The sequence below is a fragment of the Aythya ferina genome, assembly GCF_964211825.1.
Source record: "Aythya ferina genome assembly, chromosome: 2".
Taxonomy (NCBI): Eukaryota; Metazoa; Chordata; class Aves; order Anseriformes; family Anatidae; genus Aythya; species Aythya ferina.
In genome coordinates this window covers 5,933,443-5,949,557 of record NC_140297.1, presented here as the reverse complement: position 1 = coordinate 5,949,557, position 16,115 = coordinate 5,933,443, and positions in this window count along the sequence as shown.

The following is a 16,115-nucleotide window of genomic DNA, read 5'->3' as shown; positions in this document are numbered from 1 at the left end:
ATGTACTTTACAAAGCTATTAGAGAAACACACATGCACTGAGAACAGCTTATTGTGGTAGAGCTTGTAAGTGAAATGAGTTACTAGTTAGACTGTGGCTCAGGGTTCATTTATACAAATCACTTTTAAAGTGATTGCTAATTATGTTTGAATCAACCATCCATCTGCAACATCTCCGCAGGTGAAATACAAAATGCTAACTCACAGCTGGGAAATGACAGAACCGTTCCGATATTTCATTCTCTTGTCTCTTGGCACTCATTTATGCACACAAAAGGTGTAAAAACATAGGTAAAGTTTTTTTGTGTTTGCTTGTTTTCTTTTGTGTTTGTTTTTCCACGTGTTTTACATATTACTTCTCAGAAGTTTGACAGTATATTAGTCCAATATTTTATCCAGTGATCCATATTAAATTAAGAGTTGGAGAAGGGAAGAAATCTAGGGGTGATTTGATAAAAGCAGGTATATTTTAAGTACAATTTTGTCCCATTTGCTAGGTACCAGAATTATACTGCTGTCACTGAAATTACCGAAAAAATGAATCTGCCTTGAACCACTCTTTTGCAACATGTTTGTATTTATTCAGAAAGATAATTTAGTTCATGTTTATTTAACACTTAAGCCGTGTTTTCATGTTCAATTTGTCAACTTATACAGAGCTTGGAGACTTCAATACGTTATTGAACAGCAGCATTACATAGGAGAATTTGTAGTGATCATGTTATGATATTCTTATAACAAGAAATCAAGTTCTATTATCATGCATATATCTTGAAGTAGATTCTGTGCTACAACAAAGATTTATGTTGACTAGTTGCATAGGTGTTTTTAGAACATCAACACAAGAGTATTCCAGACCCAAAAGAAAACACTAACTAGTAGCTATTTCTTCTACTAGAGGTAATAAATTTTAGGAATACAAAGATCCTGAAGACACAGAACACTTACAGCTCCCATGGGAGTGACCCAGTGCTCAGCAGCAGTTAGGACGGAGCACAAGTCCCATCTAAGGTGATGGGAGATTTACATTCTATATCAGAATTGTATATTATTTTTCAGTTTGTCTTTCTGCAAAAAAATAGTTCATTTTTCAAAAATGTGACTTCTAGAGGAGGAGAGTTTACTAATTTATTTTCCAGTCTGGCAAATGCTGAACAATTTTGATTTCAGTAACACTAAAACACATTTAAACCTTTTTTTTTTTTTTTTTTTTTTTTTTTTTTTTTTTTTTTAGATTGTGTGGCTGGTTTAGAGCTGGAAAACAAAAGAAACAAAAAATGAAGGAGAAGGGACAAATTAATTATATTGCATAGCAATATTCTTATAGCTGATGTGTAAAAATGTTGAAGCGCTAGACAGAATGCTGAAAATATCCCCGGCAGCTAGAGAAGTAGTGTATAAATGGTATCTCATCCATAACAAGACAGAAGTTCTCATTATTTAGAAAGTAAAATGAAATAATCAGACTTCTAGCATAATACAAAAAAAATACATAAACAAATGTACTTAAGATTATTATTATTTACATTTTTGTGTTTAATATAAAACCTGAGAAAATTCATTGAATTTTGAGTGGATACTTCTACATAAATCTAAACCACATCCTCTTTCTGATGAGGAAAAATATTTATGTTTTGGTTTTGTTTGGTTTGTTTTTTCTGCAGTGGGAAAATAACATAGTGGTCAGGTGGTAAAACTTTCATCAAGTCTACTTACAGTTTGTTACAACTTTGGAGTTACTTTGATGTAACATGCCAGAGGCAAGCAGACTGGAATAAAAGGCTTTCTGAACACATCTTACAGATAACTCCACTAAAAGGCAAATCCTTACCTACTGAGGAAAACATACAATGAGTTTGAGGAGAGTTTCAAGCCTCGTCTTCCTGTATTTCTTTCCCTGATTACTCTTCATTTATAGATTGTGTTAAACAGGAAATAGTCTGCATTTAAAAGATTTTCCAAAAATATATGAGGAGGACTGTCTGGTCACATCCATGACATTACACAAAGTTTACCATTCTGCACTTTGATGTAGTCAGAACTGGCTGTTCTGTAACTATTAGATGGAAATTGCTGTCAAGTTTCTTAGTAAATATGTTTTGAAATCTTACTCTTTAAATTTTATTTTGTTAATTGTTTACTAGATGCTAAAAATAAGATAGTATTATCTTCAGTAAACGGCCAAGAGTATAATTGTAGTTGTTCTCCAAAATACTTTGTTGACAGAGGAGTATCCTTTTATAATAAAGTCAGTACATGATTTGAAACAGCTAATTGGTAATGTGAAATTAAAAACATGACAATTGGCAAGTCATTAGAAATATATTCTGACTTTTACAAAGGTTTGAGCTACTTGAAATAATGCAGTTATGGCATTTTCACACAATGAAATCCATATGAGGTCTTCGCTTTTGCAGAAATTGAATTTTAAAAGAAATGTAATTTGTCTTTCAGGGCAATGGAACTAAAACAATGTGAGAGGTAACTGACAGATTCTGCCGAGTATTGTAAACATTGAGTGCTTATTCTTCAAAGCTCTTTGTGTGTTTAGCAATTACAACTTGCTTTCAGGATTGGTCTTTTCTAAAGTTCCCTATGTAAATGAATGTTGATTGGTGAAATGTGTGCTGACCATTCTAAACCACGCTTAGATATGTCGATATAGGTATACAAAGCTGCAGCTGAGTTAGTCATAGGTTCCTTTTTTGAATCAGTGGAGAAAACAGGCACTTCAAGGGTGTAGCCTTTACAATTATTTTCCCTGCACATTGTACAAGTTATTGTTCAATATGACAGAAGTATTGTGTAGTATGAATAAAGATCTTGGTCTTCTTTCAGAGCTGTTTTCTGTAGAACTTATCAGAAATTCTAAAGGTGAATGACAATGTTAAGGCAGAGTTTTCGTATGTACAACACACGTAAAAACTCTGAATGATTATCACCTCGATAAAAGGACAGGACTTGCAAAAAATTGAATTTTGCAATCTTGGAGAAGCATATATAAGGATATTTCTACATATAAAATCACCAGGCAGTGATAATTGTTCAGTTGTATCCAGTTTTGTTGATCTTGTTGTGCTGGTGTCTTTCCAGCTGCATCTTGTATTCACAAGAAAGAAACTGTATTCAGTACAAATAACACATTGATGTTCACTGTTAAAGAAAGTTTGGGTATTTCCAAAGCTTCTTCACTCTAGAGTGAAGCTCAGTTCAGTGTAGCAGTACAGAATAACACATGTTTGACAGACTTTTTTTTGTCATGTTACTGAGACTTGCAAAGACTAAGCAATTTATATATTTGCTCAGTTACTGTACCAGCATGCCGGTGCTATCAAAACTGCTCGGACTGGTAGGCAAAGGTGTGTCCCATACAAACAGAGGTCTTGGAAATGTTCCAGCCTCAGCCTTTACACTGTACCGGGTGATGGAGGAGCCTGGCAGGCTAACTGTGTTGGTAGCAGTCAAGCAGTAATGCAGTTATGAGCAAATTGAAATAACTTGGATAGCGTTTGGATTAAGCCTCAAAGCTTCAGGGGTGAATAGGTCTCCCGTTGGCCCTATGCCAGCCCAGGGAGGATGTGTCAGATGTTCTGGGGCATTTAAAATGGCTGTGTAAGCCTGTGTTTAAGTGTGTAAGTAACTCCCAATTAAGCCTGAAGAAGTATTCTCCTGATACAGTGTGGCTTTATACTACCAGGCGAGCTGATTAACCCTAGGTTCCCTCGTCTGGTGGTCCTTTACAGGGCTTGTTCTGGTATGTGAGTGCCTCTCTTTTACTGGGGAAAACAAAACTGGACATGCTGCTCCAGGAATGCAGTCTAACAGCTGCCAAATAGAGGAGGAAATTACTTCCCTTGACCTGCTGGTTACACTCTTGCTAATTCAGCCCAATGTGTTAGTCTTTATTTGATGCAAGGGTTCACTGTGCAATTTGTTGTTCACTGGTACTCCAAGACCCTTTCGTACAAGGTGCCCCCCAGCCTGCACAGTTGCACATGGTTATTCCATTCCTGAGGCAGGACTTTGCATTTGTCTTTGCTGAATTTTGTGAAGTTTCTACCAGCCCATTTCCAGCCTGTCCAGGTCTCTCTGAAGAGTAATCTTGTCCTCCAGCATATCAACCACTCCCCCTAGTTGGGTAATACCTGCAAATATAGTGTGAGTGCACTCTAATCCATCACTTAGGTCATGAATAAGAATATTGAACTGTAGTGACCTGAAGCATGCCACCAGTATCATCACAAGTGGGACCTGACAATCCACCCATCCACTTTATTATCTAGTCATCCAGTTCTGACATCAACAATTTAGCTATGGTCAAGATGTACAAACAACATCCACTGCTATCCTCCGACCCAGCCAGTCATCTCACTCTGGTAGGCATTGGGTTGGTCAGGTGCAATTTGCCCTTGGTAAATCCGTACTGGCCGATCTCAGTCACCTTCTTGACCTTCATGACTTTAAGGAGTATTTGTACCATAACTTCATAACACGAGAAATATACTGGGAAGAAAAAAAATACAGAGACACTATAGTTCAATGGCCATGCTCTCCCCATGGAGCACAAGTCACGTTTGCATCCCTACTCTGGTTAATATTTATGCAAAATGGAACAGCTTCAGTGGGGAATGACTGAAAGAGATTGATCTTATTATACCAGTAGTCTGGTGTTTGTACATAAATCTGGTGGTTGGAGACTTGAATTGAGTTCTCTGTTTTGGAGCAAGAAAAGGTGATGTGAAGGCAGGTGCCCCCTCCTCAGGTGGATGCCCAGAAAATAGACGCAAAAGGAACTGCTCTGAAAAATTGCCAGAAATTGTTGCAATTAATATTTCAGTTTCATGAATCTCTCTTACACCCTTTTTCATTTCTGCATGCTTTTGAATTGCTTCAGAGAACACTGAAATGTGTCTCTGGAGCAGCCAGGTTCAACTTCTTCTCAGAAGCAGGTGGCAGCACTGATTAACATCCAGTCTGATGAGCACTATGTGGGTCAGAAGAACTATGTACAAACTACTGGGATCTAGAAAAATGCGTTAACATATACAACAGCCAGCAAAGAAAGTCTTTTTAAAAATCTTAGTCAACATCTTATTCATAATATCTGTACACAAAGTGAGTGAAATTGTTGTTAGTGTCGTGTCCATAAAAATGTAAACAAGAAAATATTTATTGATTTTTGGACACCAAAGAATCATCATAGGTGAATTCTTATATCATATTTCTTGCATTTGAATGGAATATGATCCAGAAAGGAACATGAGTACGAAAATGAAATACAGTCATGTTAGCCAGTTTTGTGCTTATTTATCCACACAATAAAATGCATAAAATTGAGAAATATTTCTAATCTATGTGTAATAAAGTAAATCACCAGAAGACAGTAGCATAACTCAAATGTAAATATCAGGTCACAAAACAAAGGAAATTGCTCGGGTATAGTTTTCTATGAGCAGTAAACTTAAGTTTTAAAGCCCATAAAATATGGGCTTGGAAAAACTCCTATTTACATTTGGGAATGCTTGCTTCTCAGGTCCACTAAATGGCAGAAAATAGCACTGAATTAGATATGAATTCCATCTATGCTTTTACTGGCAGCTAATGATATGGAACATATTACAAGCTTTAATGTCTAATAAGCACAAGTCACTTCATATAAATGGAACTGCTATTAATATTTTCCAAGATTACACTGTTTTTTTGGCCATCTTCTTATTTTTTGTACTTGATTTCCTCCATGTTCCTTCTAGTTGTTTATTCCTAAAGGAAATAATTTTAGCCCTGCCATTTCAGATATTTAGTGATTCACATGAAAAAATCAGTAAAGAATCTAATTTGATGCATATTCATAATTCCTTGGAGATTGAGATGGCTGTTCTAGTGGGGTAATCTGTCTTTGGTGTAATTATAAATGTAAATGGGAATTGTCTTGGAAAAAACTGAGCTACTCTATCTACCATAGAGGTATTGCAGAGCTCAGTAGAGAGAAAATAAGAGGCTTTTGATAAATATTAAAATGTTTATCTATATATATTATTTTAGCTACTTCTAATTTTATCAGATAATAATGAAATTGGGTCTTTTTTGGGGGGGGCGGGGGGGAGAAGATCTTCATCATGTGAGCATCGGTGAATCTTTCTTCAAGGCGACAAGTGCAGTCAAGTTACAACAATGGTACAAACTGATGTTATTTAATCATTTCTGTCAAGATCCAGTAACTATTTTCCCTGCCTACACACCAGCCTGTATTTACGTATTGTTACATAAAACTACTAATAATGAAATTGCTGTCATGATAAGTTGGCATCCCTGAAGCTTTTACAAAAAAAAAGTCATAGAAAAGGAGTGAGGCCTGATGAAAAGCAGAGGTTTGTATCCCCTAAATACAGTCCTTGGAGGACAGAAGAAATATTCACTCTATATATACATATGAATAATGAATAAAAGTTTGCTTTTTGTGGGTAATTGTATTACAAAGTGATGATGTTGATCCAGCTGTTACAATGTGACACCTAATGATGGATTTGGCCCTCTCTCTTCCTAAAAAGTGGAGATATCCCACATGCTTCATGGTAAAGTAACCATTAGTAATTTTGTTATGTTTCTGATAATGCCTAAAATAACCAAACTTCTAATATTATGCAGTACCTGTCCATATGTAGAACTGTTTGTTTGTACACCCCCTTTTTACATTTTTTTGGCTAGTGTCAGATCTCATGTTCAGGAAATAGAAGCAATCAACAAGCAATAAACCTTTACCAGAATGTTTTAGAAAAATCACCAGGTATGTAACTTTCTGTAATCTGGAAGTCTGTGTATTTGTTTGTGTTTCCACTCAAAGGCGTGTTTTTTAACTAATAAGTAAAAATATGCAAATTCTATGTTCTTAATTTCATTTACAAAATTGTAATTCTCAGTGGAAGTCAGTATTTTCAGGATTTTCTTTAGTGTCACAAGTAGAAATGAATAGATTTGAAATATTTTAGAAGAGCTTTCTGTTCCAAGAAGCTGAAAATCTTAGCAATATCTGAATTCTCTTTGGCCCTGTGACTCCGCCATTTATTTTGCTTTACTTTATGAGCCTTAGCCTCCTGCCAAGAGATAAGCAGTATTGCTGTATCTCATTAGTTACAGCCTCCAAAACACAACAAAGTATTGCATAATTTAAGTCAGTGTTTAAGTTTTGCAAGATTTGGAAGCATCTGAGTTATTGTAATGTTGAGATAAAATGTACTTTGTTGCTTTTAATTTTTAGATAACTTTTCAGCCATGGAAAATAGCTGATTTGCTGAGAAGTGATAACCTTGATAAGACTGCATTTTTATTTGAAATGGTGAAGAAACAAACAATCCACTTGATTATTTTTAGAACTGGAATGTAACTACAGCAAAGGACTGGTGAGGCATGCAAAGTAATACTTGTGCATGTCAGACTTTCAGAGTAGTGCCTCAGAACCTCTCTGCAGATTATTTGACCACTTTAAGGCTTGTTTTTTTTTTTAAATTAATCGAGCTATTTCTTCATATGCACAAAAACGAATCTAGTGATTTCAGATTTGCTCATATAAGTTAGAGCTGGTAAAAATACAAACTTCTTAATAGGATAACATTTTTGGAAGAAGGAGAAAGTGTTGGAACATGGAGATGGAGAAAGCCGTACGTATAGTGAAATATGGTGCTCCAAACAGAAGAGAAGCCTGTAAATGTGAACATATCCATTTCAGATGCTTACTTAAGAGCTTTAATTGTAAGTACTCCTCTGTCTGAAAAAAAGAAATTGTCAGATCTGGCTTAAATTATTTCAGTGAGCCAAGTGTCTACCTGAGATGTTCTCCTGTAATGTAGTCAGTAAAAGAATTCAAATTAGTCCTGTAACATACTTTAAAAAGCCTCTTTTTATTTGGGGGATCTCAGAACATTTTCTAAACTGTTGATCATTGTATTCTACAAATCTGGGTTTGTTACCTGTTTTCAGGTCATGTATATAAACCAAGGTAGTTCTTAGTCTCTCTGACTTTAGATCTTTCTGGTGATTGGCTTTAAAATAAAAGATTATAGTAGTAGGGTTCCACATCTAACACGTTTCTGTAAATGATATATTAAAATACAATGAAACAAAATTAATCTGGACTATATAATCAATCTGATAATGAAAAGGTAATTTGTTTTGTTTTGGTTTGGTTTGGTTTTGGTTTGTTTGTTTTTTGATGTGTAATGCATTACAACTTGATTGCTGAGAGTAGGTCTCTGAAGGCATAAGTGTCTGAGATGTTTTAAACATGTGAAGACACGATAGAGAATATATTGCACAGATCTTTCAGCCTGCACTGGACTGTCTTTGCAGCACTGAATGAAAAAAAAAATAGTTTATTATGTAAATGTCCATTTTTTCTTTTATTTCTGCACATTGATGTCTAACTACATGATAGAGAACCAAGCCCTTCAAGAACTGGCTGTGCTGAAGTGGGACGGTGCTGCTCTTCCTCCTGCCTTGCGTCTTGCCATGTGGTCTACCTGCTTCTTTGCATAGGCTCTGGAAACCATCCAGTTCCATACCTGCCTGATTCGTCTTTCTACAATGACAGAGCCAAAATGCAAATAATTTTTTCCCTGGGGTAGTGAATCAAATCATTTTACGGTGTGAGATGAAAGGTCCCAGAGCTGTCTCCTTGTTGCCAGGAGTGGAGTGATAACAAGGCACATTTTTTTTTTGTAGCAACAAGCTGTTAGAGCAGCCCAGCCATGTATGTAACATTACCCTTGGCACAGCTGATGGAACTGGCCCAACTCATCAGTTTTGTGTGATGTTAAGTACCCGTAACCGGAGAGCACATGAGCCAATGCCCCAATGCTGTATGCTGCTCTAATTATAAATTATCCTTGCCAGTTGCTCCAAGTGATCCCTTCCAGGCTGCAGTTGTTAAAGGAAATGCTGCTCTTTTTGAATAATGCTCCTCGTTATTTTATTTGTCATCATCACCATAGTATAGGTGTATCTCTGTGTATTGTGCTAAGCAACAAGTTTAACATTTATCATGACCAATCTATTCTCCTGCTCACTATCTTGCAAAAGGAACACTGAGCATTTAGAAAAGCTCTTGGTTTTGCTAGCATTTTGGGGTGAGATTAAGAGCATCAACTTTGACATTTCAGATAGAAGCGTGCAGAAGTGTAAGCATCTGTCTTCCAGAGAGGGATTTGAATTGGCAGGTTTCCAGCAACACATACCATTGATGGAGTTTAAAGTCATTCTGCACCTAAACTAATGCACTCAAATAACTGCAGAAGCACTCTGTCTAAGCCTGTGAGCAGAAGCTAGGTACTTAAGCAGTCATGTTTCAATGCAAGAGTTGTGGTACAGTGAGAAAGGTAAACAGCCAAACTTGTTCTCCTCCAAGCCTAACTTCCTCCTTCCTTAACAGTTTACGAGGTTGGGACCTGATTTGTGTCTTCTTTAAATGGTTGGCTTTGCATGAATGTATGCATCAGGACTGGCAGGAATGTGGTCTATAAAACTGTAGGAACTCTGTAGCTATAAATGAGTGGATGTCATATGTATAAGAACACCTGTATGTCCATCAATACATCATAAAATTAAATATCTACCTAAAGAAATTAATACACTTCCTATTCTTTATAGATTTGCATATGGAAGTATGCTGACTGTGAACATTTCAAAATTTTCCTAGAAAACTATCCTTTCTCTTTGTGCTTTTATAGGTAAATATGGTAACTTCATGTTGAGAGGATTGATTATCCTTTATTCTTTTCAAATAGGCACGTGGGATGAGCTAATCCAACTCTGAGATACTTTCACAAAGTTAGAACAGTGACTGGAGCCAAGGAGCTATCAGCAGTATGATTCATGTTGGTCTAAATCCTCTTGGACATTGGCTCTTCAATTGCCACATAGCCACAGCTTTTCTGACAGACTGCTTATAACTTATGGAAGTGTTTTCTCTGCTCTGATGGACTTAGCCATCCCTGCTATTGTTTGGATTAAGACTAAACTCCTGAACTGCGCATACTGAAGATGAAGAGCCTGGAGTTGGTCAGTGTACCAATTCACCCAATCACTTCATCACTTGATCATGTCACTGTTGTAGAAAGCCTGGAATTTTTTTATCAGTGGCAAACACGAAGAAGGTGTGTATCAGAATACCTCTCAAATTTTCTTTACTACCCAAGTTAATAAAAATGGTCACCTCCTTGCTCTGTTGGAAGTTTCATCCTAGACACTTAAAACTCAAAGTCTGTCGTGCTTGGGAATATCCCAAAGTTCTCCATGATAAAGATCCATCAACCAGAGATAAAAACAGACAATATCACTGCTATAATATCAATAAATAAAGTACAGCAAGGTTCTCCTTTCCAGCAAGCAACATAAAGCATCAATTAAATTTAACAAATATTTTTATAATTAAAGTGAATGTGCAGGCATTGCCTCATGTCATTTTATGATTTCCATTGCTGAAATACATTTTCCTATTTCTTGATTTTATTTTTCCTTCTAGATAAGGATTTATTTTAAATCATATATATTATAGGTAAAAAAAAATAAAAAAGTAAAAACAACAACAAAAAATCTTCAAAGGTTTGTTCCCTGGTAGAGAGAGAAATAGTGTGGTGTGACAAGTTAGCTGTGTGTACTTTTTTACAGCTCAATAATGCACAGTACTCTTACTGAAATAAAAGCTTCATCATGTAGTAATAAAAACAGAGAATATAAGATAATGTTTCCCTTTATCCTCATTTATCAATGATTAAGAACACTGTAGTATATTTTTTAAGAACAGGACATTAAATCAAGCTTTTATCAAACATCAAGACAGTGTGCTAAAAGACTTTTTTACTTATGTAGCAAAAGGCTTTCCACTTATGTTGTCCTAATTTGCTGCTAGAAGATGATATGGCAGGACTATTTATGAGCTTATCAATACGTTGATCAATTCAAATTCAGGTATGGAAGAAAAGGAATACAGAGAAATAATAATGAACAATTAAACACACTGTGTGCATTGCCTTTTTAAATCTTGCATTTGGAAGGAATTGTCTCAATTCCTATTTTAATACATTTAACATCATCTCTGTTGAGAAGAGCAGCATGTGCTTTATATTAGCACATACTTGAGTTAACAGTGTGCTTAATATTATCCTGAGTAGAGATGCTATGTTGAATCACTGTATAAAGAAGAAAGTATTTGCACTGCAAGCATAAATGTCTTTAATTTCTGGAGACATGGTGAAGAAAATGTCTCCAGAACAGGGAAGGTCATTTCCTTCAGATGTCTTCTTTCCCCTCCCAGCTGCCTGCTACTCCACTTACCTGGTGAAATTTATGCCAGAAATTTATGTTCAGTCAGCCAGAAGAAAACTACCTCTGAAAAAGAAGTGGATTTCTTGCAAGAGGTAAAACATTCAAAGTGCACATAGTAACTACTGAAAACTTGGACTTACTGCATAAGAATGCTGCTGAAGATGCTTTCAGACAGGCTCTTCTCTCCAGAAAGGATTCAGCACCAAAAAGCACAGCTTTCACACTAAGCCTCGGGGTAGAGCTTTAACTCCTTGGAACCTTTGTCACACCCTCAGAACTTCTTTAATGTTTCTCATCACTCCATAAATAAGGATGGATATATATATATATATAGGGCTGAAATGTGTCTTGCCAAAGGTCCATCTAGCCAATATCCTAGTGACAATGGCTGATAGCAGATGCTTAGGAAGAGAGTTGAAGAGCAGTATAAAAATTAAACTGCACAGTGAATATGCACTATAAACCTTCCTGATGTCTGGAGGTCAGTTCATACTTTAGGGATTCCCAAAAGATGAATATGCCCTCATCTTTTGCTCAGTAGCTTCCAGTGGACCCCATCAACTCCACTCAGAGCTTCTTATCTGCTCTTCCAGTCCTGGAATCTTTTCCCACCACCCACCCTACATCTAGCAACCTCCCTTATCCTTACCATCATTCATAAAATAATGTACTCACCCACAAAATGTTGTGGTCATCAAAATATTTAGTTTTGATGCTCTGAGAACAAGGACAAAAAGGCTGTATATATATATATATATATATGATTAAATAAGTAGTGCTAGAGTATTAGCCAAGGCATTGTCCTCCTTTTGTCTATACAGTGGAACATTAGCATGTTAGCACCGTAAAGTTTTAGTCAAGGTTAGTCAATGTTAACACAGTATAGCATATCACCAGTTTGCACCAACCCATGCACCTCACAGCAACTCTTACACGTAGTTTGGAAGGTTGATATGGATGACAGACCATGCTCCATTGAAAGCATGGATGAGATCTCTTTTTTTTCTTTCTCTCTTTTTCTTTTTTTAGAATATGAAAGAGTTTTTTCCTTATGGACACAAACAGGCCACTTGAGTTGGCTTAGAGGTATGAAAGATGGTCCGTTTTATTTACTGGTGGGGACATGGAGTACAGACATTAATTTTTTTTTTTGTCTACACTTTTGAGAAACCCTGAGGTGGCCCTGGCTTCAGATGGTCCTTCAGAGATCAACATCTGCACTCTGATACCAGGACTGAGCATGTTCTGAAGCATAATTCATAGCCCCTGCTCCTCAGATCTAGCAGTAGGCAAAATGTGGCATTTTGGATGGCATTTTGGATGGCATTTTGGACTTCGGCATCTCAAGCCAAGTTTTGTAATTAATTGGAGCTCTCTGGTACTGCTGTGGTATCAAAAACTAATCAGCCTCCTCATTGCCATTAATTCCAATCACTGTGTTTGTTTGCTTGTTTTCACTTAGTTCCCTTAGAATTAAAGTCCAAAATTATAAATCAAAGGTTTTTCGCCCTTGGAAAATGCTTGTACAGCTTTCCAGTCCCAGTGCTCAATCTCCCATCTCCCCGTTCACATATGACCCGTAGGTTCACCTCTTTCACCAAGCATATGTGTAAAGCACAGAGCAAAACACAGACAGTCCCTCCGGAGCTCTGCACTAAAACAATGTCTGAAGTGGAGGAATTCAGAAAACAGCTGTAATTCATCATCCTCGGTGTAATTTATTTCTCCTTTGGGCATTACGACACAGCCCAACATCAAAGCCACTCAGCTGCAAAACGAGTACGATGCCATGCGCATTGCTGTAGAGCACAGATTATGGACAAACAATTACTCAAGCTAAATGGCACGAGGTCCAAAAGGAGAATAAACAGACAACAATGTTCTTCAACAAACTTGTATGTAGGGAACACACAAAATCTTTGGAATAACAAATTAGCAATAGAAAATAAGAGAGCTGGCCAGGCCTAAGGAGGAAGATGAATGTAGTGAAAGTGAGCGAAGAGACTGCTTGGCGAGGAGGCCACTCCGTGACTCTGGCCAAAACTAACTGGAAGCTAAAAATGATCTATGATGTAAAGGGAAAAAGTGTTCAGTGACTTAAAAAAAGATCTCAGTGCTGAAATATCACAATGAACTTTTAATGGCTTCCAGTAGAATAGAAAGGGCTCATTAAAGAGGACTGGTGGAATGACGTGGAAGAAGTCCTGGTCCTACCAAATCCATCCAATGGGCAGTGGATCCCATCAGCATACCTGGATGGATGAGCCTTGCTATCCTTCCTAGTTCATTTCCTTAACTCTTTCTTTTTCAATCAATTATGTCTAGCTCCAAACCTGCTGAGGTCAGTGCTGACTGAACTTACTTTTAAAACAGACTCCTCAGGAGAAAGTTGGGTAAACTTGGCCCAAAGTTGAGTGAAATTGGCCCAGAGAGAAAATGAAGGGCTGTGCATGGAATTACGCCAGCTGTTTCTCAGGCTGACAACTGATCCCTGGCTGCACCTCAAGTTCAAGGTGAGGTTTTGATGTTTGCTACCTGTCCCTCGACGGTCTCTGTGTGTCCCAAACAGATTTCACCTTATCATGGAAACAAGTCTCTGGTTTCCACCAGTTACAGGGATTTTTTGTTTTCTTCCTGACTGGGTAGGAACATATTTTTTGTTTAACTGAAGAACCTGTGCATCTGCTCTGTTCCTCGATAGACACTTCACAAACGCCAGCAGCTGCTTAGAGTGATTCATCTTTAGTCTGGATGTCAGGAAAATGACTGGATGAATGTTAACTGAGGAGGCTCCAAGACATATGTAATACGAGATTGGATCATTCCTGGATGACGCCTTCTAACAGATAAAAGTCTGTGAGGTATTTTGTTAAATTACAATCTTCTGAGAAGGGCTGTTCTGAGCTTTCACTGAAGTAGAAGTAGAAACACAACATGTTTTGTAAAATCAGAACTGAGTGGTCCCAACAGGTGATAGAACTGGGAAAGCTTCTGACTCCGATTTGTTAATCACTTTGGACAGAAGATTTTAAGTTGTCTGCAAATATATATATATTTCTGTGAAGACAACATCATGCTTTACCTTGACCTAGGCCATTAAAGGGATATAAATCACCATGCTCCATGGTATGAAATGATTACAGAGATTGCAGTTCATAGGGACTTTAAAAAGGAAAACATACATCCTGTAGACCAAGGTTATCCATCACGAAGGTTTCTACACGTTCTTCTAAAGTGCTAGGTCAGGGCCTCTTTCAAAGATGAGGTGCAGGTCTTGGCATTAGTACCTGCCACCTCTCCCAGCCCCTGTCCACATCCCGGTCTCTGCCAGCCACAGCTTTTCCCTCCTTACCCTTTTTTCCTCTGGGATATGACCTTCATGTCCCAGTTCTCTGCCTCCCCTTTTGTTGCTGAGAGCCAGCATTTGGGGGCAGGCAGGGGGAAATGCATCCAGCAGGGAGGAGGGAAGAGAAAAGGATCCCAGAAAAGGGATCAGCATGTCCAGCCAAGCTCGAATCAACACGTCCAGCCAAAGCTGAACCACCCTCCCTGTTTGCTAACACTTTTATTATCTAGCTGACAAAGATCAGTCCATGTTACATGGAGTGGCAGACAGATAAATTTCTAAGAAGGGAATGCAACATATGCATCAACAATCACTAGCAAAATGCTGGCTTTGCCTGGCTTTGCATCGTTTTGTTTTTGACTTGATCTGAGAGCTCTCCAAATTTATCTTTTCTTTTTTTTTTTTTTTTTTTTTTTTCTGCTTTGTGGCCCTGTGGGAACTGTGCAGTGTGGAAGTGTTTGGGTAACCTTGGGCTTGTACCTTAAACAGGTTCTTACACCTTTTTTCTTTTTTTTTTTTTTTTTTTTTTTTTCCCATATGAGAGAACATTTGAACATTTTGGATCAGTGTAATGAGTTCTGCGCTTAGTTACCTTAATCACAAATTTAGACACTGCTTCTTATCAGATATGCCAGTAGAAAAGGAATTTGCTCAGAGAATTGCTACCACTTCACTCAAGATGCTACAGTATCTGGTTCATCTTAATTGTCTGGGTAAATTGTAATGTGGTTATTTGAGCTGGGAAAGGGTGATCCTCGCAACCTCTAAATAGTGCAGATTACAGCATGTCTGTTTCTTCTCCACAATTACCATCCCAGTGTGTGCACACACACGCACATAATAATAATAATAATAATAATAATAATAATAATAATAATAATAATAATAATAAATAAAAACTATGTGGACACAGATACTCTGCCTGAAAGGGTTTTTCTCTATTGCAGAAAGAAGAGCTGATAGTTCTCTGAGGGAAGGGAAACCTACCCCTAAAGGAAGGGGATTTAGGGCCAAATGACAAACCAGAGCTTTGCTTGGACTTGGGTGCACTTTCTGAGGGTGGACTTTTGTTTGTTAATGATAATTGTCATTGCTACAATGGATTTAAAAGGCTACTTTCGTAGTAGATCTTACCAGTTGCAGCAGTCATTACTGCTGACTCCAGAAATACATTTTTGCTGCTTTTTGCTTTTTCCTGTTTTCTTATTTGTGGGAGAGTTTTGCAGGATAGGGGAAAGGATGTATGGTTTTAATTCTGTTGGCTCAACTGACAACCTGGCACCAAGGAGTCATGAGCAGATTTTATTCCGGATTTCCACCCTGCCAGCAGGACTGGTAGCTCACTTCCAGGACTTTTGTTTACTCCGTGGTTTATCCCCGCTTGGGAAGGTGTGCTTTATCTTGCCTCGATGAAACTCCTAGTCCATACAAGGTAAAACCTGCTGGTGACAATT